Source organism: Lissotriton vulgaris, chromosome 2_1 (genome assembly GCF_964263255.1).
Source record: "Lissotriton vulgaris chromosome 2_1, aLisVul1.2, whole genome shotgun sequence".
Classification (NCBI taxonomy): Eukaryota; Metazoa; Chordata; class Amphibia; order Caudata; family Salamandridae; genus Lissotriton; species Lissotriton vulgaris.
Window position 1 is genome coordinate 477,726,837 of NC_141687.1, and position 25,732 is coordinate 477,752,568.

Below are 25,732 nucleotides of genomic sequence, written 5' to 3' on the forward strand. Positions count from 1 at the left end.
TTCTCTCTAAGGCCGGTCCCTGGGCCTCTCCCTTAGGCTCCAAGACCACTTCAACACCCCTACTGGCTGCCATTGACCGGGGAGTCCTCCAAATCGTTCCCTAGCAAACAGTCTACAGGCATGGTGTTCCTCACAGCGACCTGCAGAGTACCAGAGCCCCTCCCCCCCCACTCAAAAGGAACCTGAGGCATCGGACAACGACTCTCAGAGTTGCCAGCATTGACAAGCCTACAGTAGGCTTGGGGTAGAACCTACTCTTGAGACACCAGGTGCTGACGACTGCAGTCATACTGGCTCCTGTATCTCAAAGAGCCTCAACCTTCTTTCCATTGACGGTCACTACTTGCCCATATTCTTTAGTGTTAGAGGGTAAGTAGTTCTCAGGGACCATCTCACTGTCTCCGAGTGAGACTAGGGTCATCTGAACGGAATCCCCACCCCCTTAGACTGCCACCTCCTCCCCAAAATTAACACTAGTCAGTTGCCGGGGTGGAGCACCAGTGGGTGCGGGTTTTCCAAATAGGCAACACTTTGAATCAGTGGCAATGTGACCCTGGTCACCACACCTGTAACACGTGATGGGCCCTCTTTGAACGGGTTTACCTGTCGGGCCCCGTTCTGCTCGGGGGTGGGGGAGGCTGAGAACCCTTCGGCTGGTTCCCTTGGGCATTACTTTGGGGGCCTTGTTGGAACCCTTTCTGTTTTCCCTTGTCCCCCCCACTCTTCTGCTGGGGACCCTGCCCACCTTTGGCTGAGTCTCCCACTGGACCCTTGTGCACCCTGGTGCTGAGCCAGCAGTCGCCTCCTCAGCAAGCTTCCTTGGGTTGGACAGCTTGCTATCAATCAGGTGCTGGCGTAGCTCAGGAAGACTATTACTGGGCAAGTGCTCCCATGCCATGCACTCAAGAAGCCCTAGAAAATCATTCACCTTACTACCCTTTACCCAACCATCCAGTGCTCTGCAGAAAAAGGTCACATACTCCACATACGTACCCCCAGGAATCTTAGTACACCCCCTGAACATCTGTCGGTACATCTCAGGAGTTAACCCAAACCTGGTCATTAAGGCCTTTTTCATGTGGGTGTAGGAATTATATACTTCAAAGGGCAAATCTAACAAGGTATCCCGTCCCTCGCTAAGGAACTTCCCCCACAACCCCGCTCCCCAATGTCTTTCAGGGACCTGGTGGGAGGACATGGCTACCTCGTATGCCCGGAACCACTGTCCTATGTCATCCCCCTTGAAGTACTCCTTCACTATATCTTTCGGCATGTACACCCTTGACTCTACCTGCACTAGCGTTGCGCTGCCACCAGGAGCTGTGTCCAAACTTTTTGCTTTCAGCTCCAATTCTTTGATTCTCATATCATGATCCAACTGGAGTTTCTTTTCCTCCATTGCCAATCTTTGCTTTTCCATTTCCATTTGCCCATTCAATCTTGCCATCTCTACTCCATGCGCTCTGGTTGAAGCCCTGTCTGCCAGCTCCTCTGATGACAGGACTCCGGGCACCTCGACAAGGCTTTCTGCTGGATCCACCACCAGCTGATTCTCTGGTTCTCTCGGTTCCTTCCAGGCTCTCAGTGCCTTAATGAGTTGGGCTTTGCTTTTGCACCCTGTCTGGGTGACTCGGAACTTCAGGCAGAAACCTTTTAACTGCTTGACTTTGTAGCTTTCAAGCTTTTCCCACTCGACGTCATCTAGTCCAGAGATGACAGAGGCTGCTCTCACGGGGAGTGAACCAGGCATGATTTAACGGTACGAGATCTCTCAACAAGAATAAAAAGACAATAAATCTGTGGCTTTGTTATAGGTCTGCTCTCACTACGTGGTGATCAATAATTCACTGTACATAATTCATAAATGCAAATCCGAAATCCTCACTGCTGCCACCAATGTTAGACTCGGGGGCCTCTGGTTGGCACAGGTATGCAGTTGTGACAAACAGGGACCCTCTCCTCTAGTCAGTGTAAGAAAATCACTCCTTTAGATATAACCCTTGCTCACACTCTAGGTAGTGTGGCGCGAGCAGACAAGGCTAATCTTCAGGGCAATAGTTAGTTAGGCATTTATGATCACACACAGTAAATATATTGACCCACCAAAAACGGGCACCAGTTGTAAGGTTGTATCAAAAATAAGTAGACTTTATATAAAAATACTCAGTTGCAGATTTATCACAAGACCATATAACATTTAGCGATTGAGGCCACCACATTTAAATAGGCAAACGTTCAGCAAGGTACGCTGGGGGTCGAGGCGCGCTTCGCGCCGGTGAAGCGACCCGTTGATGAATGATTGACGACAGGGAAAGCAAACGTTGCGGACCCTGGGTCCGAAGTGAACTCAGGATCGAGTTCCAGTGTTCCAGCGAGTGTCCGAGGTGTTTCAGGCTCGGCCTCAGGTGAGGGCGGACTCGGGACGAGGCCGGCGGTTCTCCGGGGATTTATCCGGCTCGAAGCCCCCTCGAGGTGCGAGGCGGGTGAGCAGGACGGTGGAGGGTTGCAGCGATCTGGGGTCTGGAGCAACTTATGGGAAGAGACGCCGTTCAGGCCTGCGGGGCGTACTTCTTCTTAGTACGCCAGGTCGTACTTGTGGATCTGTATGGGACGTTGCGTTCTCGGGCAGACGGGTGCAGCACCGGGCCTCCGGTACCAATGTACGGACGGCCTTCTTGAGGTGCGGCACAGGCCTTGGTATGCAGGAGGGCAAAGCGAGACATTCGGGTACGTTTTCGACGTACGGACCGTCCGAGGCTATCAGATGCGCTCCGTGCAGATTCCTGCGGGAGAAGATGAGAGGTGCACAATGGGCTCCGAAGCAGGCGAGGTATCAGGAGAGCGGGCGGCCCGGCACTGAAGCGGAGAGCGACTCAAGCGTGAGCGGGGCTCTCTGCGCCGGGGCGGCCAGGCTCCAAGCTGTCACGACCTTAGGAGAGCGACGACACCGGAGTCACAACTCTGGTGAGGGAATAAGAACTTAAGGGCCCAACAGCAGACGGGCACAGGTAGAATGAGCCCAATGGTCCTGGGGCTCAGGTCAGGGGGCAAGAATGAGATCAAGCACTTGGAGATCATTTCAGGCACAAGTCTTCAAAGTCCTCTCTGGTCTTTTCCACTCCGTTCTCAGCAAGGCACCACTGCAGGTTTCCTTTCCTCAGTTTCTCTTGGTCCTTCTAGTCAGGCAGTGGTTTGTCGTGATCAAAACTGGATCTAATTTGGTAGGAGTGGAGCTCCTCTTTTTATTCACCGTTTCTTTTGTCTTTCCCGGCCAGGGGGGGCCTTTGCATAGTCCATCGCAGCTCTTGAGTACTTTGTTTTGCGAAGTCTGGGTTTTCCTTTCAGTGAGCAGGGCAGGCCCTGCAGACGCTCCGTAGGAGGTGGAGCCAGCCTTGTGAAGACAAGTACAGTCCAGGAGTACTCTGTTGACGGTCGTCCCCTCTCTCTTTACAAGGTGTAGGGCAGAGTCATCAGCTGCTCCCCAGGGGGCGGAGCCGGCATTGAGGTGGCAGAGCACAGGCCTATTCAGAGTCAAGGGGCACTCCCCCCACCCATCCTGGTGTGATTTTTCTATTCACCACCTGTCTTCTTCCAGCCCTGTCATTCACACAAAACAGACAGCAAATATACATACGAGCAGAGGCGGGCCGAGATGGTTCGGCAAGCAAAGGCTAACTTTCTAAAAGTAGCATTTGCAAGCACTGGATATTAAAATAAACTTTACTAAAAGAAGTATTTTATTATTCAGAGTTCAGGCATACTAAACTTGACTTCCTACCATGTTCCCTGAGTCTACTGGGATTATAGAGTGTAATAATCCAGCAGCCCACTCTGGCCTACGAGAACAGGTAGCCTTGCAATAGTGAAGAATGAGATTGGCTGTAATTCACTATTAGGACATGCCACGCACATAAAGGCTTGTCCTACCTTATGCTTACAATGCACCCTGCCCATGGGCCTACCAAAGGGGTGACGGATATGAAGTAAAGGGAAGGGTCAGAAACTGGTAAGTGTGTGCACTTACCCAGCCGGCATGACAGTACGAGACTGCACGCTGGTTCTGCAATGGCAGATCTTAGACACATTTTACAAGGTGGCTTCTGTGGGTGGCACAACCCGCGCTGCAGGCCCACGAGCCGTGTCAGTATTTACATGCCCTGGCACTCCTGTTGCACTTTACTGGGGACTGACAGTAAGTCCAGTAAGCCAATCAAGGAAATCAATTACACATATACCCTTTACATTGGGAGCACTTGCACTGCGTCATGGATTAGCCATGGCGCAGTGCCCTGAGCGTCGAATATCAGCAAAACATCTGAGGCACATCAGCAAAAAGTGGCAGGGAGACTCACGCCAAGGTGCCAGGTCTAACATGCTCCATGGCTAGAACTGCATCTGGGATGTCATGGAGGTGATCCAAGATGTTGTAGCTGAAACTCACGTGAGTCAGTGCTACCAGCAGCCAGCAAATGGAGGAATAGAGGATGGAATGATATACAGAGATTTTTCAGAACAGAGGTAAACACCAGTGATGTACTCGCAGGTCATGAGTCGGAGGCCATTCAAGCCATCTAAGACAGTGTGTTCAGACATTGCACAGCAGGGTACGCACCACAATAACTGACGGGGGCACTAAGATGTGGTATTCCTCATGGCAATGGGCAGACAACAGAGTCTAGACTGCAGACCCGCAAGGCAATAGTGATTAAATTAATACCATGCACTGCAGAAGGCAGCTGTGAGAGATTTAAGGCTTGATTATGAGTTTGGTGGTCTGAGCTTCACGTCCACCAGTAGACCCCAGCTCTGGTGGTTTGCAGACCGGCATATTACAAGTCTACCATGGTGACAGTGGTGTGGCTGTGGAGATCTTGCAGTGGTGGTGAAAATATTTCCATATCTATCGATGCCTGAGTGAACTTTTTGACTGCATATGTGTAGAATACACACATATGCAAGATACGTGTGGAAAAATACCATCCACCCAATGCCGGAGTTTGACCCATATGTGGCCAGTCCTGGCAATGGGTATATGACACAAAAAGGACTCACCTGTGTATCACCGCAAACAGGGTTGTAATCCCCTGGATGAAAATTGGGTTGTGAAGGGGGGACCTGAAGAAAGGGATCAACATCAAACTCTGATGGGGAAGAACAAGAAAGGGGTGAGTATGCACCACAAATCCTTTATTTTTGCCATCTTGAACCTGGCGGTCTCACTGCTGCAGTCAACTCATCAAAAACACATAGTGAGGATGGCAATTAAACTCCTTCATACCGCCCTTTGGCATCTGCTTTTTCCCGGCGGTCTGCTGTGTGCTAGCAGTATCAGCGATTCATCCGCAGTCTTTGCAATAACAATCCACCCAACTCATAATACGGTGGTCGGATCGTCAAGCTCGCGGGGGTCAGACTGTGACCGCGTACATGGCGGTTCATGGACCGCCAAACTCATAATGAGGCCCTTTTTATTACAACATGCTTTAATAGTGGTTTAGACAGCTAAAGTACTAGTCTAGTACTGTGTCGGACTGCGTGTCCCACTACGTTCTTTATGACTGAGCTGGACTGGAGCAACTTTGAAGTTGTGCAATGGTACTCCTCAAGGGCAGCAATATCTCAGGGTTGGGTGTGGTTGATTTGTGGAAGCGTTCCAAGTAGCAGTGGCTGCAGCTTGTGACCTTTCAAGTGATCTCAGGACATCTTTCCTATCATAAATTTTGACTACGCATTTCTCCACTAAATGAAGCAGCACTCGTTAGCGTTAATCCTCAGGGATGGTCCGACTTACCAAGCATATTGGTGAAGGGTGCTAAGAACTGTGCTGACATAATGACCTCTGCGGCACCAAGTCCAAAATTCCCAGTTTTAAATCAGGAGGTCTTGCTTCAGGCATCAATCCTCTCACAGAGAGCAGGCAGGAAGCAGGCATTCTTGGGACTAGAATGGCTATAATGAAAGAAAAAGGAACGAGAACTCACCTCTTCACACAACTGTAGACCAATGCCCTGTAATAGGTGCTGCAAGAGATGCCATTGGAGAGGGTGATATTTCAGGCACCTTCACGGACTCCCAAGGCAATGTAGGTTTTTCTCTTCTGGCAGAAATGGTGCCATCTCAAGAATATTATTTCACTTCCCAGACCTCTACCCAAGACTCAGTAAATGTCGTTCCTGAACCGGTAACCACCTTACCACAAAAACATCATAAATTTTTTTGTGGCAAGTGGATACATCTGCAAATCACACTATAAAACACACACCATCCCTGACCAACATCATCCTCTTCCAAACCGCAGCCCAGCAAGACAGACAGACATTTCCTGCACCTTTTAGCTAAGGCACCTCTTTTGTCATCTTCCTATTTAGCACTCTCCACTAACTGTAATTATTATTTTTACAGCCTGTTTTCTCTATCACATGTTTGTTTTTTATTCACATACTCACTTACATTTTAGCTTGTTTTCACTATGCCTGCGGAAAAAAAAAATCACTGAGCAAGAGTTGACAGTCATGGTGGATGAAAACATTAGAGTAGTGCCACATGTTGTTGGGTCCTAACTCCAGCATATTCCTTTCAGTACAACATTAGAAATGTAGGACAGTGTGCCAACATTAATATATGATGACCATCCCCACCCGGCCCCACAGCAGACGCACGCAGCGGGCGCGCCGGGGGCAAGCCCGTCTGCGCCCGTCCGTGGCAGGCTGGGCCCAGGGGCCAGCCCCCTGCCCATTTTGTAACATACTCCTCGGAGACCTTGAGGAATCTTCGCAAAACAGCCCATATGCCCTGTCCAATTACCATCAACCGTCTGACACATCTGGGCATACTTCAAACCCCCTCCAGCCCACTGGGACCCCTACCTGGTGTTCCCTGCCTGATTCAGCATCCCATGTCAGCACTTGCTGGAGATCAACAACTAAACATCTTTTACCTCAACACTCAGTCTCTAGTTAAACACCAACTAGATATTTTCCTCCTCCTTTCATTTTACAAACCAGACATCTTTTTTGTCACTGAAACATGGCTCAACAATGACTCCTCCTCGGACATCTTGGCAGCCCTCCCAGATAATTACTACATCCTGCACGTCAATCGAGCCCCAGGGAAAGTAGGCCGGGGGGGGCAGCCATCATTGACAAAAATCATGCTTTCTCCAGGTTGTCATCCTTCAACCTCCCCGCAGTTGACAATCTTGTCATTAAACTCGACTCTAAGTCGGGACCACTAACATGTGTATTAATATATAGACCTCCCCAAAGTATGCCCCTTTTTCCTCTTTCATTGTGCGACCAGCTGACCACCATGGTCACCGATTATACTAAAATCTTATTAATCAGCGACTTCAACTACTATCTCGACAGTGACCTCGGCGGCCCTCAGGCCAGCGAACTAACGGAGCTTCTTATAGGCCTCAACTTTAGCCATCACATCACCTCTGCTACCCACACAAAGGGACATACACTTGACCAGATTTGGAGCACTAATCTCACCATCCCCCTACCCGTCATCTCCCCCTGCATATGTCTGATCACTCTCTGATTAAATTCAGTATCTCTATTTCTGAGCATAAAAAACCCATAACCTCCAAGGGGGGTCTCATTAGGAAATGGGGCTCCCTTGATACACCAGCCTTTCTGGAAAATTTAGAGAATTCTATTCCAGCTTACAATGCAGACCTCGATCAGGCCGAGGTCGATATCTCAAACTGGCTCTTAGCAGCAAGTAACATACATGCCCCACTGAGAAAGCTTAAAACCGCCCGTCAGTCGGACGCCCATAAATGGTTTTCCCCTGACCTCAGGGCAAAAAAACTAGTCGTCCGCCAAAAGGAACGGACATGGAGGAGAGCCTACAACCCACTCGAAAAGACCCACTACTCGGCTGCTCAAGCAGATTATATGAAAGCTATCACCCTAGCTAAAGCTGCCTTTTTCTCTATTATAATTGAACACTCGGATAATAAATCTAAGGATATCTCCGCCATTGTCAATAAACTCCCTAACTCCAAAAGAACCCTGCCCAAGCCATTGATCACTCAGGACCTATACAACTCTCTCAACCAATATTTTCTCGACAAAATCGCCACTATCAAATCCAGCATCCCCGCCATTGCTCCACCACTTCCTACCCCAGTAGATGTTGCCAGCACCCGCTCCTTAGGTCACTTTCCTTCCCTAGACGCACTTTCCCTACAAGCCCTAATAAATAGGGTAAAATATGGATCTCCTTGAGATTGCTGCCCCCCATATCCTAAGAAATATATTCGCTGCACTCTCCCCTCCAATTTTGAGATTTCTCAATGCATCACTAACCCAAGGCGTGGTCCCCAAAACCTTTAAGGAGGCAGTTGTTGTGCCCCTTTTGAAAAAAACAGGAGCTGACCCCTCCACATCATCCAACTACAGGCCAATCTCCCTTCTTCCTTATTTACCTAAGTTATTGGAGGCCCACGTCACGTCACATCTTTCAAATTTCATTGAGCAATCCAACTTTCTGGACCCCTTTCAAGCCGGATTCCGACCGGCTCATTCCACCGAGACAGTTATCACTGCTGTCTTGGATTCTCTACGTCATAACGCTGATAAGGGACTTCCCCAGGCCCTGGTCCTATTAGATCTCTCTGCAGTATTTGACACGATCGACCATGACATCCTTCTCGACCATGTCAAACTTAGCCGGGATCGTCGGCTCAGCCCTCTACTGGCTCAGCTCCTTTCTTAGTGATCGTACCCAAGCCGTCCGCTTGGCCCTTTTCTCGGCCCCCAAACTCCGCACTTCTTGCAGGGTTCCCCAAGGTTCCTCGCTGTCCCCCATCTCATTCAACATTTACATGTTTGCCCTGATCCGGTATCTTAAAACATTCAAAGCCGTCACCTTCAATTACGCTGACGATCTTCAACTTATCTTTACCATTGACAATTCCCCTTAATCAATTCACGAATTCCAGTGTGCTATGCTTCATATCCGTCATTGGATGGACTTTAATCATTTGAAGCTGAACCCCGATAAGACCGAACTGGTTCTTATTGTAAAAGCCAACTATTCTGGGGGCCCGCACTATTGGGCACCAGAACTTGGCTCCCCTCCCACCCCTTCCAGCTCGGTTAAAAGCTTGGGGGTGCTTATTGACAAAGACCTGTCATTAAAGACCCAAGTGAACTCAGTCGTGTCTACATGCTTTTTCCAGCTCCGCAAGATAAAAAAGATAAGCCGGAGGCTTACCCAGCCAGCCCTGATCCAGGTGGTGATAGCCCTTGTACTGTTACACCTGGACTACGCTAATGCTATCTACCTGGGCCTCCTGATCGCCCTTAGTAGGCGTCTGCAGATGGCCCAGAATCAGGCAGCCAGACTCATCCATCGACTGCCACGCTGGCAATCAGCTAGACCTTTACTAAGACAACTTCATTGGCTCCCCATTTCTCAATGAGTCACATTTAAAACGGCTTGCATCGCCTTCAAATCCCTTCATGCTCGTAGTCCCCAATTCATCCACGACCTACTGCCTAGATACACTCCCTCCCGTAGCCTCCGGTCCGCCAATCAAAATCTCAAAAGTTCGAAAGCAAGGGAGGGCGCAGGTTTGCCACCTTTGCTTCCAAACTATGGAACTCCCTTCCCTCAGAAATTCGTTCCTGCTCCAACCTTCTGATATTTAGGAAACAATTAAAAACCTGGCTGTTTGTCCAGGCTCATGCTTAATCTTCCCCCCGATTCTTCATAGCATCTGTCGGTCAGCGCCATGAAACCTCTGGGTGTACGAGCGCTATATTAAACTTTGTTAACATAACATAATATAACATAACAGAGTGAATGCTGTTAGTAACACCCTGAGCACACAAGGAGACATTAGGAAGAGGTGGAACGACCTCAGGCTGATGGTCCACACAAACTACAATTTCGACTAACTGGAGGCTCAGAGGACTGGCAGTGGCCCTCCCAGCACACCGTTACAACAATTATCCTGGGAGGAGAAGGTCTTCGCCATCCTGCATACTGAGGCTTGTCAGGAATAGAGGTGGCGTGGACTCTGGTAAGTTAAACTTCAATAACTGCCACAATATCACGATGCCCTATTTGCTCTCAACTCTGATTTTCATATTCTGTTCTCTATCTACTTTCCTAACATGCAATACTCAAAGTATCTGAAATGTTGGCTTGTCTGTGTCAATATGTATTGTTGCATAAAAGAGCACATGTATCTAACTTCAGGACATGCCACATCTTGCAATGCTGTTGTTAAGTGCATTTCCATTAGAATATCTAAACAGGATCCATGAGTTATGTTAAGTGTAAAGGTATGGTCCAATACCAAATGCATGTTGCCAACAGCTATGGTATGCTAATCGTTTGTCACGTGTTGCTTAAGTGACATTGAAGTGACTACAACCATCACAAGGCCTTGTCAGTACAAATTTCACCAAGATGCTACACTCTTATTACCACTTCTCATGTGTGTCCCATGTTACTACTGAAGTTGACTACTCATGCAGGTTACCATTTGCCACTTGTTGCAAAAGTGAGACTAATGTGAACACAGCTACCATGAGGCCTTGTTACTCTAACCAAGATGTGACACTCCTCTTGCCCCTTCTCAATTGTCTCCTATAATTCAACTGATGTTAACATATCATGCAGGTTACTATTTTTTAAGTGTTGCTGAAGTGACATTGAAAAGCTACCACTACTACCATGAGGCCCTGTGACTAGAACTCCGACCAAGATGCTGCACTCCTCTTGCCCCTTCTCAATTGATCTCCCATCTTACAACTGATGTTAACTTATCATGCAGGTTACTATTTCTCAAGTGATGCTAAAGTGACATTGAAATGCTGCACTCAGATTACTTTGCTTGAAGGTGCCCTGGATCAATTGTCGTAATTTGACACTGGCCAGGTTAGCGCTTAGCTTTGCTACACGTTATTTCCCTTAACTTGGCCATATTAGAAAATGCCATTTTGTATGTTATGGCGGCCATTTTAGGGAATGAGTAGCCTCGTGGTCAGCATGCCTTTTAGTCCGTTGTCCGTACCACTGACCACTCGACTTTGCCCAGCAACAGGCTATTTTTAGCAACGGTCAAGCCTGTACATGCGCAGTCCCAATTGACCAGTCACCCCTTAGGAATGTTCCGCCAAACTGACCAGTGGAGTTGTAACCCCTCCCATGAGTTGGCTGTGCTCCAAAAATGACCATATATGTACATAAAGCTATGTAACCCTGTACCGCCTACCTTTTATTACCTGTAAAATTGTATAAAAGACGGGATCACACCAACGTTCGGTGTGATACTTCTTGCATTGCCGAAGGGTGCTGTAGGAATGTACCACCACCCCATGGGGTCTTAATAAACTTGTCTTTTGTACTTTTCAGTTTCTGTGCCAACAGTTCTTTGGTGTAAGTGGGTATTTCCGTGGAGCATGTAGGCCTTGGGAACCCAATACCACAAATTGGCGACCACGAAGGGACTCATCGGCGACTCGGATGCCCGAAGGAGAGGTCGTGACGAAGGATTGGAAACTCGCCATGGACGCGTACGCTGCCACCGAGTGACCCGAGTCTTGGCACCCACGATGTTTTCTTCCTTTCCTTCTGATCTGACCTTCCAGGTGGCGCTGGTCTCCGACTGAGTTCTTGATCGTCTGCGTTGCTGGATAGTGCCTGTTTGGCTGATTCGATTAAAGACCTTGGCAGTTGGAACCTGGATATTTGAAATTGGGTAAGATTTGTGATCAGTAAGGTAGTCTACGGACGCTTACTGAAGTTCTATGATTTGTGATCGGTAAGGTAGTCTCCGGACGCTTACTGAAGTTCTATGATTGTGTCTATGATTTGAGTTAGCTAACATTTTGACTTTGTGAACTTTGAATTATATGTGTAGTGCACTTCACATAGGCAGGCATGTAGAGATGTTTCTCTAATTTTGTTTTGTACTCTGAGCGGCACATTTGTGTGAAGTACTGTAACTGCCATTTATATGGTATCGCGCTTTTCGTGATACTTTTTGAACATGCCTGTTTTAAGCACACTCCGAGGGATGTGCTGTCTTGGAAATGGTGCCACAATTAGGTTAGCGGAATCACAGCCGGCTCCCCCAGAAGGAACGCCAAATCGTGAGATGTATGTAAAATTCGGCCTTCTCCCTATACTGTACAGCAAATTGTGGCATAAATATACCAGAACCGATCCCGAGTTGCAATGGCCACTACATGGGTCGTTTGACTTACGAAAGGTTCAGTTTGTGGAACAATGTTTGTTTCAACGCAGGTCTAGACAGGATATGTTTGATTGTGTACGAATATGGGAGAAAGCGGTGCGTGAACGCATGAAGCGTGAAGTTGCCTTGGCGGATAAAGAGCAGCGCAAGGCTGCTCGAGATAAGGCTTTACAGCTTGAGGAAAAGGAGGCCCAGGAAAAGAAAGAGAGGGAGGAACGGGAACGTAATCTGCAAACGACCGGTCAATTTCCTATTCGGCGACCGCTTTATCCTGTCCTTACTAATGAAATTGATGATTTTTCATTATTAGATCGATCACCGCCTCCGTACGTTCTTCCTACGGCTCCGACTGCAGATTCTGATGACGAAGGACAGGATAAGTCGGACAAAGGGGATAAGTCCAGTGTCAGGTTATCCGCAGAGAGAGCTGCGGACTTGCGTAGTTGGGCCCGTAAATTGAACTTAAATTATGTAACTGTGTCCGACGTTGTTACTGAAAGGGGTAAATGGACAGAACGAGAATTGATGTGTTTTTTGCATACTCTTGCTGATGAAGTTGTTGCTACATTTCGTAAATATTCAGAGACTTTAGAACCTAAGGCTGTGTCGGTTCATCGTGAGAATCTGGATAAAGGTATATTTCTTCTTGCAGATGTCGATGCATTTTTCAAACAACTGATCACGCTACGGGATGAGGCGTCCAAGCTGTGGGAAGAAAAGAAAAAGGAGTCTGCGCCGGGGTCGCAAGAGCAGATTAAGGAGTGTTCTCTCCGGGGTTCAGATAAGAATTCTAAAGTGCATGTTATGCCTATGCGTGAAGCTGCGCCCTTGTATGTTCCACCTAAAGGGGACGGTACAGATGAGGATAAAAGATCGAAGGATGCAAAGGGGTACTTTATATATAATTGGGTGTATAAGCCTTGGAATAGAGCAGATGTTATGGCGTTGAAAAATTCTTTACCTGATCTTCGTAAAAATCCAGCCGCATTTTATGAAGGGGTGGAGGGAGCCATTTCTTCTTGTGTTATGACTCTTGTTGATATAGATCTGTTTTTTGGGTTAATTCTTCCGCCTGATATGTGGAGATTTATTCGTAAAAATAATGATGAAACAATACTTGGGGGTACGTGGAAGGAAATAAACCAGGCAGATTTAGACAGAGAACCTGCATGTAAACCGTGCAAGTTGATTCTACAACTCCCAGCGGCTATCTTAAATAAACTCAAAACGCTTGTTCCTTCTAAAAAGATTGATTGGACTATGTTAGCTTCATGCAAACAAAAATTAGATGAAACGGTATCAGATTTCTTTACACGCTTCGAAGAAGCGTTTTATGATTACAGTGGTCAATCGTTAACAGATGATACGGGTAGGCATTTGTTTGTAGATAAGTACGTGTCTAACCTCCTACCGGAGATTGCAAAACGATTAAAGACAAGTGAAAGTTCCTGGGCCATGGCGACCCCTGCGTCTTTGTTAACTATGGCTCAGTATTATGAGCGGCAGGAATTGGAGGCTAAAGAAAGGGTTGATAAGAAAGCGAAGGAATTGAAAACGAAGGTGATGTTGCCACAGGTTCGCGGAATGCAATCTAGAGGGAATGATAGAGGCAGAAGAGGTGGGAGTAATGCGTCGTATGGTCGTACGGATATAGCGGAGGATCAATGTGCCTATTGTAAGGAGTTTGGGCATTGGGCTGAAGATTGTCCGGTACTTCGTGAGCAGCGTAGTCAGCGTGGTCGAGGAGGTGGACGGTCGAGGACCAGTTATTCGGGGGCGAGAGGTGGAGGAGGTGATCGTGGTAGGGTTGAAGAGAGGGGCCGTGGCCAGGACGAACGTAACACTTTTGATAGAAGGAATCAGTATCAGATATCGGAGGGTGAGAATGTGGAGCATCAGGATTACGTGCATGCATAGGATTGCGTAGGATGGGGTACGGAATCAGTTGAAGTGCCAGTAGATCAGAGAGGTCCATATGTATCAGCGGGCATTTTGGGTTCTACTGATCAGTTTTTAGTCGACACAGGAGCTACTCGTAGCGCTTTGTCTAAAAACTTGGTTCCGAGGGCTCCCCTGTCTGGCGAAACGATAACATGTATAGGGTTTGATGGCACACCCTCTCCTAGCCCATTATCAAAACCTCTTGCACTATGTCTTGATAAATTTTTCAGTTTTGGTCAATTTTTGATATCACCCCATACCCCAGATAACATTCTGGGCATCGATTTGCTCAAATATTTTCGAGCAACGATACGTTGCGCTCCCGAGGGAGTGCGAGTTATTTTGAACGATAATTATCCAGATTCAGACAGATTTTGCACTATACAAGAAATCGAAGCATTAGCCTCTCTCCCGCACACGTTATGGGCGACCTCAGACACGGATGTGGGACAGATGAATATTCCACCTATTCGAATCACTGACAAGGAGGGAGTACTTTTGACACGTGTGCCAACGTATAAGATTTCCAGGGAAGGTGAAATTGCCCTGACGCACATTGTTCAAGATTTGATCGTTGCAGGAGTAGTGGAGGAGGTTCCTTACAATGTTTGCAACAGCCCTATTCTTCCGATTCTTAAGAAAGATACTGACGACAAGGTCTATCGATTTATTATTGATTTGAGAGAAATTAACAAAATTGTCATTCCCCAATACCCGGTGGTGTCCGACATCACGACATTGCTCACATTGGTTCCCCCAACGGCGACGACCTTTAGTGTCATTTGTGGAAAATTAGGAAAATTGATGTACATAAGCGGCGTTCATTTGCCTTTTCCCACTTCCCTCCCTGTAAGCACCATGAATACCGTAAAACATTGACCGCATCACTCCGCCAGTAAAAGCCCGTGCCCATATGTACATGACAGCCATTTTAGGCACCATGGCCTTTTGCCCGCTCATTAGAATCACCGGCTTCCCCTCTACGTGTATTTGAACCCCCCCCCTCTCACATGCATGGACCCTGAAACCCTCTCCCTCTGCACGACCCTACCCTAAAAGGCCACCCTCCTGCTTGACCCACGCAAACCCCCCCATTTCCTCTTGAAGAGGCATCCTTCGCCTCAGCTGACATAGCCCTCCCCAGCTGTACCTGACTGCCCCCGCTCTCTCATGCACGAGTCAATAAGATCTCTCTCTCTCTGTGCGACTCTGTCCTTGGGAGTCACGGCCACGCCTGACCAGCACCTCCCTTCCTTTCATGAATAACCCCTCTGTTGGTAAACCCTCCCTCCGCGATTGACTGTCCACACATGTCCGAGGTCATCGGCTAAACCATAAGATACTGTTTACTGCCCCTTATTGTATGGAGTCACTCCTCTTCAAAGGACCCACTATTGATCCTGGCCTCCCCACCCCCTGGGCTACAATCAGGCGCACATATCCTAAAAATCGACGGAACACTCAGCTGCGTGATTACCCCCTCCTCTTATCGGCAGGTCAAGGGTCTCTATTGTGAGTATATGTGGGTTAGGATTGACACGAGGATTACGGGAATGTCTTTTCCTTGTTTCACAATGTCATTATTGTAATAAGGAGTGTCTTGTAAGGTATAAAAGGCGATGTCTCAGAACACTTGTTAGAGCACCTCCCGATGACACCTTGTTTCGTGTCTGAAATGACAGGCTCTCCTCATGAGTAATAAATCCTGTTCTTGTGATTCCTGCTCCCAGCGCCCGTCTCTTTATTTGGTAACTGTTCAGAATGGGAACTAAGAGGCGACTTGCGCCAGCAGCCTGGGCATCGATAGTAATATGGGCTCCTGTTCCACAATTGGCGTCCCAACGCGGGGCCCATCAGTGACATAAGGTCCAGTAAGAGAGATCCAGACGATGAGGTGAACATCTAAATGATCGGAGTATACCTGCCTTGAGAGGGCCCTCGTCCGGCTGCCGATTGAATGAACTTCACCGATTCTGAACGGACCTCTCTCGAGTGACCCATTGTCCTGACTGGGATCCCACAGGACTGCTGCAGTAAAATCATGGAGTAAGAGAACGATCGGGCGCTGGAAGGAGGAAGGCGAAGAACTGCCCACACGGTCCGGTCCGGGTAAGGTCGCGTAAATGCGACAAATTGTGAAATGATTGTTTGATTTGGATAATACTAGTATTACTCTTTTGTTGGTTCCTCTGGAGATTCACCGTCTGCAAACGGAGAAACAACAGGCTCTCCCTTTGCAAGCAGTGAAGGATAGGTAACGCAGACTTTTGTCCCCGTTGTAATCCGTCGTGCCTATCTTCCTCCCCCACTGTTTCCCGAACTGTTGTTCGTGGATTATTGTCTGGAGATTCTCTGTCTACAAACAGGGAAGAACAAGGTCTCTCTTTGTAGGTAGCGAAAAGGTAGGTAACGCAAACCTTTAACACGTCGTACCTACTTATTCTCCCCACTGATTGTTTGATTGACCGTACATTAAGTGTTCGGTATTGGTTCTTTTGAGGTATTCACCGCCTGCAAACAACGGAGAATAGAAATATTCTGTCTAGTCTTTGCCCGCCGTGATAAGATAGGTAGTGCAGACTTTTGTCCCCGTTGTAATCCGTCATGCCTATCTTCTCCCCATTGATTGGTAGCCTGTTTAGCCCGGACCGCTTATTAGAGATGAACCATCCAGCTTCACTGGAGGGCACACCTAATAAGGACATGTTCATTAAGTGTGGACTAGTCGCTATAGCTTATAATAGGTTATGGCATAAAAATACAAGAAAAAGAGTCGAGCGAAATCAGTAGGCCACTGATGAGTTATCAACTTCGCTAAAAATAAAATAAGAAACGTTAGAAATAACCCGCAATAAGAAACATAAAAATGGCGAGGGAAGACAAGCTTGACACCAAGGCAGCCATGAGGTAGCTAGGTTCCGTTGCCTATTCCTGCCCCAAACATGTCTGCCTCATTGCCCACCACGCCCAAATAACGGTAGCATGAAATAGATACAAATCCATAGACACCTACCCCCATTCCGGAAGCTCCCGGCGTGCAACAGGCCCGCGGTTACGCCCATCCGGAAGGCGAGGCCTCGGCGCGTGCAGAGCAGGGCCTGGCTGGCCGCCGTCGGAGGGGGAGACTGTGGGGCGGACGGCCCGGAGGTCGTGATGGTCTCCCCATTCCCTTCCTTCCTTCTGCCCTGCGGGCCATGGGGGGGGGATGTCTTGCCTCAGCCACCGACCCCCCCCCCCTTTCTTTCGCTTGCCCGATCCGGCTAACATCAAAGTCCGAAGCCAAGGCGAGGTCGGCAGCGCTTCTTTCAGCTATAATGGCTGCAACAACACTCCTTTTTTTTCACTTATGTCCTGAACGGCCCTGGATAGTTGCAGGTAGCCCCGCCAGCGGCAACCCCTGAGTTGCAGGTAGTCCCGCCACATGGCAACCCCTGAGTTACAGGTAGTCCCGCCACATGACAAGGGGGGGATGTCTTGCCTCAGCCACCGACCCCCCACCCCATCTTCATTGCCTGGCACGGCTGTACCAAAGCGCTGGAGCCGAAGAACGGCGCGGGGTCGCTGGAAGGGGGAGGCAGCGCGAACGAGCCTCCCCCACCTCCCTCCAGGTGGAGGCTTCCAGCGACACCCCAACGCTCCTGCTTGAAGAAAGGGTCCATATCAAAAAGCGGGTTTCCTTGCCCGGGACGGGCACATGCCCTGTACTCCTCGACCTTGAAGATTCTAAAAGAGCCGGGGGGGCCGACCTCTCCACGAGGCGCCCCCCGCCCTGTCCTCCGATGGAGCCACGAGACGCCGGTGCACTCCTGCCGGCGCCAGCCTCAGTTTGGAAATGACTAAAATCCCGCAAGGATACAGACTTGTTCAGTTCCGGTGGAACACCAGAATGACCCGGTAGGAAAGATTATTGCCTCCCTCCTCACTTTTGACTGTTGGTTCATATCGCTAGCCCGTTACCCCATTGCGAAAAACTTTTTTTGAACTGCCAAAAGAGGTTCTGATCCAACCACGAGTCAGTGGAGGCATTCTGACTATACTGGGACCTGCCTGACCTCGCCCAAAATTGCGCCGATACAAAATGAAACTTTCAAACTCCCTGTTCACCCTGATTGCTCAAACCTTGATGCTCCGAGATATGTATGCAGTTTTGGACAATGAAAGTAGATAAGATGGATATTGATTATGTGCTTAGAAAAGAAAGCGATATAAGATGGATATTGATTATGTGTTGGGACAGTGAACTGATTTAGGGTGGGTACTAATTATGTTTGGAAGCAATGAATTGGTATGAAATAAGCACTGATTGAGCAGTTGGACAATGAATTGATAAACGTTAGGTCTTGAGTAAATAGTTGGACAATGAGGTAAAATTATTGAAAGCTTGAATTCTTGACATGCATCATACTCGCCCTGTAAGAAAGTTCGATACGATTTTATTACTCTGCTGCACTTTATGAAATAAATGGCCACCGACTTCATTCCTCTTATGCACAGTTCCAGTCTGCTCTGTAGCCGGCCCACTGGGTTGCAGGCCCGTATTTGTGCGCCAACATTTTTAATTAAAGGTATTTTGAAAAGGAAAGTATAATTGTAGCGGTTGCATTAATGAGTTTTGAATGTGTTACTACTGTCTCCAATATGAGCGAAAAATAAGCATGATTAAGGTTGAAGGTTAAAAAGGCCCGATACTTAGCAGCTACATTATGTGTCACAGGCAGAAGTGTTTTAGACGCCCTTAAGCGACACCACAGAAATGCCACCTGACCACCACCCTTGCACATGATCTAAAAGGCCACGATCAAGTGATTCATGTAGGTACGCAGACCATCGATGATTATCTATCTAACACTACTGGTCCCTCTGGGCTTAAACGCCGAGATGGTAGAGAATGCACTACGTGGAGATAGGTCGAGTATGTGGTAGGTAAAAACATTTTCGGACTATTGCGTGCTGATGTGCTTTGAATGCTGCCCCCACCCCCTTCTTTCTCCTCCCTTCTGCAGGTCACGTCGGAACGTCGGTTGAAGTATGGAAGAGCGATGGTCGAACGACCGACGGAAGGAGAAAAAGGGGATTTGAGCATAGTACTTACGCTAACGGATTTTGAAAGACGTAGACTTAGGTATGACTGTTCCTCCTTAGAACGTAGCGACTGGGAGGATGGACTGACATAGAAACTTGACAGGTTAGTACTGTATGACAGAATTTGACTCTAACCAGCACGCCAGATAGTGCAACTATGACGTTTTACTAGATAGGGAAAGGACAAGGAAAAGTTCCGGGGTAAGGTTTACCTAGGCACCACCCGTCTGGAAAAGTAGGAATGATGTTGATGTTCAAAAATGTACCACCTCCTCCTCGCACTTTTATAGATATAGCTAAGCTGTCCGGCTGTTCTCCCGATTAATGCCCTCCGTTGCCTCAGCCTGGAGAACCCTCCCGCCAAAGGGAGAAAAGGAAAAATGACTCAAAGATCCCACCGTGAGTGGTAGCACAACCAGGTTAATTCCTGACCAACTGGCCAAGGTGTAAGTATTAGCAACCGAGAACATTCGCAAAGATAGTAAACAAGAGAAAAAGGAGGAAAGGTAAAAAAGAGCTCAGCACGTAGATAAAAAGGATATTAAAGATACGCAGGATGCAAAAATAGATCTTTTTGGCCAATAATTGTTATATGTTTTATCGTGAATCTATTTGTATGTAATACATGTACTGTCTTCCTTCGTCTGAGTTTGTGCGTATGTACTGTACTGGTTTATGTCTCTCCTCTGCTCGCGTCTCTTTGTTACCTGACCCTTGCTGTTCTGTGTTGTGAGCGCACTAAATGACCTATTTTTGTACACGTCTCCCTATCTCTCTCTCTCTCCCCACCCCTATCTATCTCTCTCTCTCTCTCTCTCTCTCTCTACATGTCATACGTGTACCGAATGGCTCGTTTAGATTGCGGACGACTCTCACTCTCTATGAGAGTCCCCCTGTTCCATCTTCCTTTTTATGGTAAAATTGTGCCTCGCTGGCACCAGTCTGATTGGATACTTATTGAACGCGAAGGTGTTCAGCGAAATTGACAGAAACTAAAATGATTGTATCTCGCCATATTACTACCTCTCCTTTCTGCAAAATGAATGAACTCGAATTGGCTAAGAAAGAAAGGACAGGTAAGACGACTAAGGTCCCCCAATCTGGCCTTTTATAGGGGAACTATATGTCAATGGCACCCTATTTTTCAGTTCATCAGAGACAAGCGCCAACGTCTAGATTGACCCCCCCAATGCCCAGGTTGCCCCACCCCTTTGCACCCAAGCGCGAATGCCCGAAGCGTCCCCGCCCCACTTGATTGACCCCAGCTGCTGTCCCCGATATATACATGATGACCATGAGTAACTGTCGTCCCTCGAGAAAAACCTGTTTTACCCTGACTCTCGATGATAGCATCCCCGCCCTGTTTGAAAGGGTTAACCAGCTCTGAAGGGAAATGTTAGACTGTTAAGGCTCGGGTTAGAAAGACGAGTCTCCGCTGGAGGTTCCGAAATGTTGAATTTGATGAAATGCGCAGTTGATAGGAGTCTGATTTCTCTCCATTTGTGTCATGAATAGACGATGAATAAACTTGGCATGAACTCAGTAGAAATGCCGACATGCTTACTTCATGATAATAGACTTCTGACTATGACCAATGAGCATAACACCCAGGTGTTAGGATTGCGAGAGGAATTCACATGCATAAATGTCTTCTCCTGCCAGTTCTCTAAAACTTGTTTTGTACCTATTCAAAGATATACGATCACCGGAGGAGAAGGGTCGGACGTGACGTACAGCCTGGCTGCAGATCTTGAGACACATGTGACCTCGACCAAAGGTGGAGCTGCAGAGCAACAAGATACGGGACGAGACAGCAATTTCAAACGTGGAAAATGAAACTTGACGGGCTGCCCTGAAGCCCTCCGTCTGCCAACCCACGTGTGCCTGAAGTCTTCGCCCCCTTTTTGGGCCCGATTGATGGGCCTGCTTGCTTGTTATCCTTTGCTCCCTTGGTCCCTTTGGTGTGTCCCAGGAAATCTGACCCCACTCCGCCCTCTCTCCTATCAACTATTTGAACCACACACCCTCTTTTCCACGTGACTTCTTGCCAAAAGGAAGAACAGCATTTAGGTGGAAATAGGGTGGTGCCACGGAAATATAGGTGCCGAGCATAAGGCGCCACTAAAAGGATTGGTTAGGGAACAGGACTGTGGTCTAACAGCGGAGGACTGACCGCACCCTGCAACGCGTAAGGTTAGATCCGAGCTGGACCTATAGCTCCACCGCCGGTGCTCAACAGCGCCAACGAAAAGATACGAACTAGAGACTACCAGTGATGGCTCACTGCTAAAAAGACACTGTGACGAAGAGATCTTGTTGGACTGAATTGCTCCCTCAACTACTTGGTCAAAATGTTCATTGGTCACATTTTTTTTGAGAAAAGTCAGAAGCATTTATGCTATGTAGTACGTTTGAATGTTAGGAACTCAACAAATGCAATTTCCTATGTGCTGCATTCTGCCAATCACATCAACTGTCCATGATTATATGCCACATGTTAGTATTGACAAATGCTAATTCTTCAACCGCACCTGTTTATATGTACCCCCATCAATTAGGAAAATGAACTTTGTTATGTAAAAAGTGGCGACTGTGGAAAATTAGGAAAATTGATGTACATAAGCGGCGTTCATTTGCCTTTTCCCACTCCCCTCCCTGTAAGCACCATGAATACCATAAAACATTGACCGCATCACTCCGCCAGTAAAAGCCCGTGCCCATATGTACATGACAGCCATTTTAGGCACCATGGCCTTTTGCCCGCTCGTTAGAATCACCGGCTTCCCCTCTACGCGTATTTGAACCCCCCCCTCTCACATGCATGGACCCTGAAACCCTCTCCCTCTGCGCGACCCTACCCTGAAAGGCCACCCTCCTGCTTGACCCACGCAAACCCCCCCCCCCATTTCCTCTTGAAGAGGCATCCTTTGCCTCAGCTGACATAGCCCTCCCCAGCTGTACCTGACTGCCCCCGCTCTCTCATGCACGAGTCAATAAGATCTCTCTCTCTCTGTGCGACTCTGTCCTTGGGAGTCACGGCCGCGCCTGACCAGCACCTCCCTTCCTTTCATGAATAACCCCTCTGTTGGTAAACCCTCCCTCCGCGATTGACTGTCCACACATGTCCGAGGTCATCGGCTAAACCATAAGATACTGTTTACTGCCCCTTATTGTATGGAGTCACTCCTCTTCAAAGGACCCACTATTGATCCTGGCCTCCCCACCCCCTGGGCTACGATCAGGCGCACATATCCTAAAAATCGACGGAACACTCAGCTGCGTGATTACCCCCTCCTCTTATCGGCAGGTCAAGGGTCTCTATTGTGAGTATATGTGGGTTAGGATTGACACGAGGATTACGGGAATGTCTTTTCCTTGTTTCACAATGTCATTGTTGTAATAAGGAGTGTCTTGTAAGGTATAAAAGGCGATGTCTCAGAACACTTGTTAGAGCACCTCCCGATGACACCTTGTTTCGTGTCTGAAATGACAGGCTCTCCTCATGAGTAATAAATCCTGTTCTTGTGATTCCTGCTCCCAGCGCCCGTCTCTTTATTTGGTAACTGTTCAGAATGGGAACTAAGAGGCGACTTGCGCCAGCAGCCTGGGCATCGATAGTAATATGGGCTCCTGTTCCACACATTGACCTCAAGAATGCGTTCTTTTCTATCCCCATCCATCCTGATAGCAGATATTTGTTTGGCTTCACGTTAAATAATAAATCGTATAGATTTTGTCGTGTTCCTCAAGGTTACACTGAGAGTCCTAGTATCTACAGCCAGGCTTTAAAAAGACAGCTTGATTCTTTTGAATTGCAAACTGGAGTTGCCCTCATCCATTATGTCGATGATCTTTTGTTAGCTGCAGACACTTATGTACAATGTGAGGAGAGTACGCTTGCCTTGCTTTCCTTTTTGGCTCAGAACAATCATAAGGTTTCAAAGAAAAAGCTTCAATACTGTAGACCCAAGGTGACCTACCTCGGTCATCTTTTGTCTAAGGAGGGGCGTGCATTAACATCAGATCGAATTCAGGCAATTTTAGATACACCAGTCCCCCGCACTCAGAGAGATGTGCGTGCCTTTATAGGATTAACGTCCTTTTGTAGGCAGTGGATCATGGGGTTTTCGCACATTATAAAACCTTTGTTAGCATTACTGTCCAAAACTATACCAATGCCCCTCGAATGGACAGATGAATGTCAAAATGCTTTTGATCAACTGAGACAAGCCCTTTGCTCTGCACCCGTGTTAGGTACACCAGATTACACAAAGATTTTCACATTGTACGTGCACGAGAAAGATGGGTGCGCGTTATCAGTGTTAGTGCAGGCACACGGGGATAAGCAGAGGCCATGTGCGTATTTCTCCGCTATTCTTGATCCTGTAGCGCGAGGGCTACCTGGATGTTTCCGAGCAGTCGCAGCAACAGCAGTAGCCATACGACAAAGTGAGGGAATAGTTTTATCGCACAAATTGTTGGTGTTAGTTCCCCACGCAGTAGATGCCCTGTTGAATCAGACGAAAACACAGTATCTCACGAGTGCACGTTTGACAGGATATGAGCTTACACTTCTGGCGCCACATATCACACTGAAAAGATGCGCTACCCTGAACCCTGCCACTTTATTGCCCTATCCGGTCGAGGAGGGTCAGGAAGAAAAACATCACGATTGTGTTTTCCTGACCGAGGAACAGACAAAGGGTCGTGTCGACTTACAGGATATGCCACTTCCAGATGGGGAACTGTGGGTTGATGGATCGTGTTTGAGGCTGCCAGATGGTACGACTTCCGCAGCATATGCGATCACGACACTTAAGACAGTGGTAGAAACAGCTAGAATACCACAGAAATCGGCTCAAGCAGCAGAGCTGCTAGCCTTGACAAGAGCCTGCGAATTGAGTGCTGGCCTATGTGTGAACATATACACAGACAGCCGGTACACCTTCGGAGTAGCGCACGACTTCGGGCTACTCTGGAGAGAACGTGGGTTTTTGACTTCACATGGAGTACACATTATGCACGGAGAACTAGTGCGTGATCTCCTAAACGCATTGCTTTGTCCAAAGAAAGTAGCGATAATTAAATGTAGTGCCCATAAAAAGATCACTGATAAAGTGGGTCAAGGAAATGCTTTTGCAGACAGTATAGCAATTCAAACAGCTATGTCCCGAACTGACTCCCCCATGTATGTAACAAAATCACAGGCTGAGCGATGGTATGATGCTAGAGCGGAGATACTAGATATCCAAAAATCAGCGACTGAATCAGAACTTGCGGCATGGGAAGTAGAAGGGGTACTGGATGATGAGGGTTGTTGGAGAAGCAAGGATATGGAGAGATGGAAATTGCCTGCAGCTTACTTGCAGGCGATGGTTCAGATGGCACACGGATTAGCTCATGTGGGAGCTCTTGCAATAACTCGATTGTTAACACGAGTTTGGGAGCATCCTGAGATTGCCAATACTGCTAAGAGAGTAGTGCAGACCTGTCTGATATGTTTACAGCACAATCCTGCGAAGGGGACTCATACTCCGAAAGGAGGGTTCATTCCACCTTCTGCACCATTCGAGGTACTCCAAATGGATTACATTCAGCTTGAGCGCTGCAATAACCTTAAGTATGTCTTAGTGGTGGTGTGTGCCTTTAGCAAATGGGTTGAGGCCTTCCCCACGAAAGATAATACAGCTTTGACAACGGCTAAGGTGTTGCTCAAGGAGTACTTCCTTCGATTTGGAGTTTGCAAATTTTTGTGGAGCGATAATGGGCCTCATTTCGTTGGGAAAATTGTGGAGTATGTACTGAAGGGGTTGGGTATCAGCAGAAGTTTCATGCTGTGTTCCACCCTCAGTCAGCAGGTCTTGTCGAGCAGTACAATGCTACGTTGAAGTTGAAACTGGCTAAGATTGTGGCGTCCACGCCATTGAAGTGGCCGGATGCCTTGCCGCTACCATTACTCTCTCTTAGATCAGTGCCCCACTCTCGAACAGGCCTTACACCGTATGAAGTGGTGTTTGGAAGGCCTATGAACATATGGGGAGTGCCTAAGCCGCGATTGATACATGATGTGCCTTGTATAATGATGAACGATTATTTGGCACGATTAACAAATGATTTGCTTTCTATTCATCAACAGGTTCGAGAAGCGCTCCCTGACAATTCTACTGGAGAGGCTCACAATCTCCGTCCAGGGGATTATGTGATGGTGAAATCGTTTGAGAGGGCGAATAGCTTGGAACCGAGGTGGCGTGGCCCCGAGCAAGTCCTCCTGGCAACTCGAACAGCTGTACGAGTGACCAACAGAAAGCGGTGGGTGCACTCAACTCACTGCCGCCGTGTCTCTCCGAATCTGGTGAATCCTACTGTGCTAACTGACTACAAGGAGATTCTGGAGAAAGAAAAGAGCCCAGCTGGTACATCGGCCGAAGTCGAGGGAGCCTTCCCGGACCACACTGTTTCTGGACGACAGCGCTACGATCTGCGGCC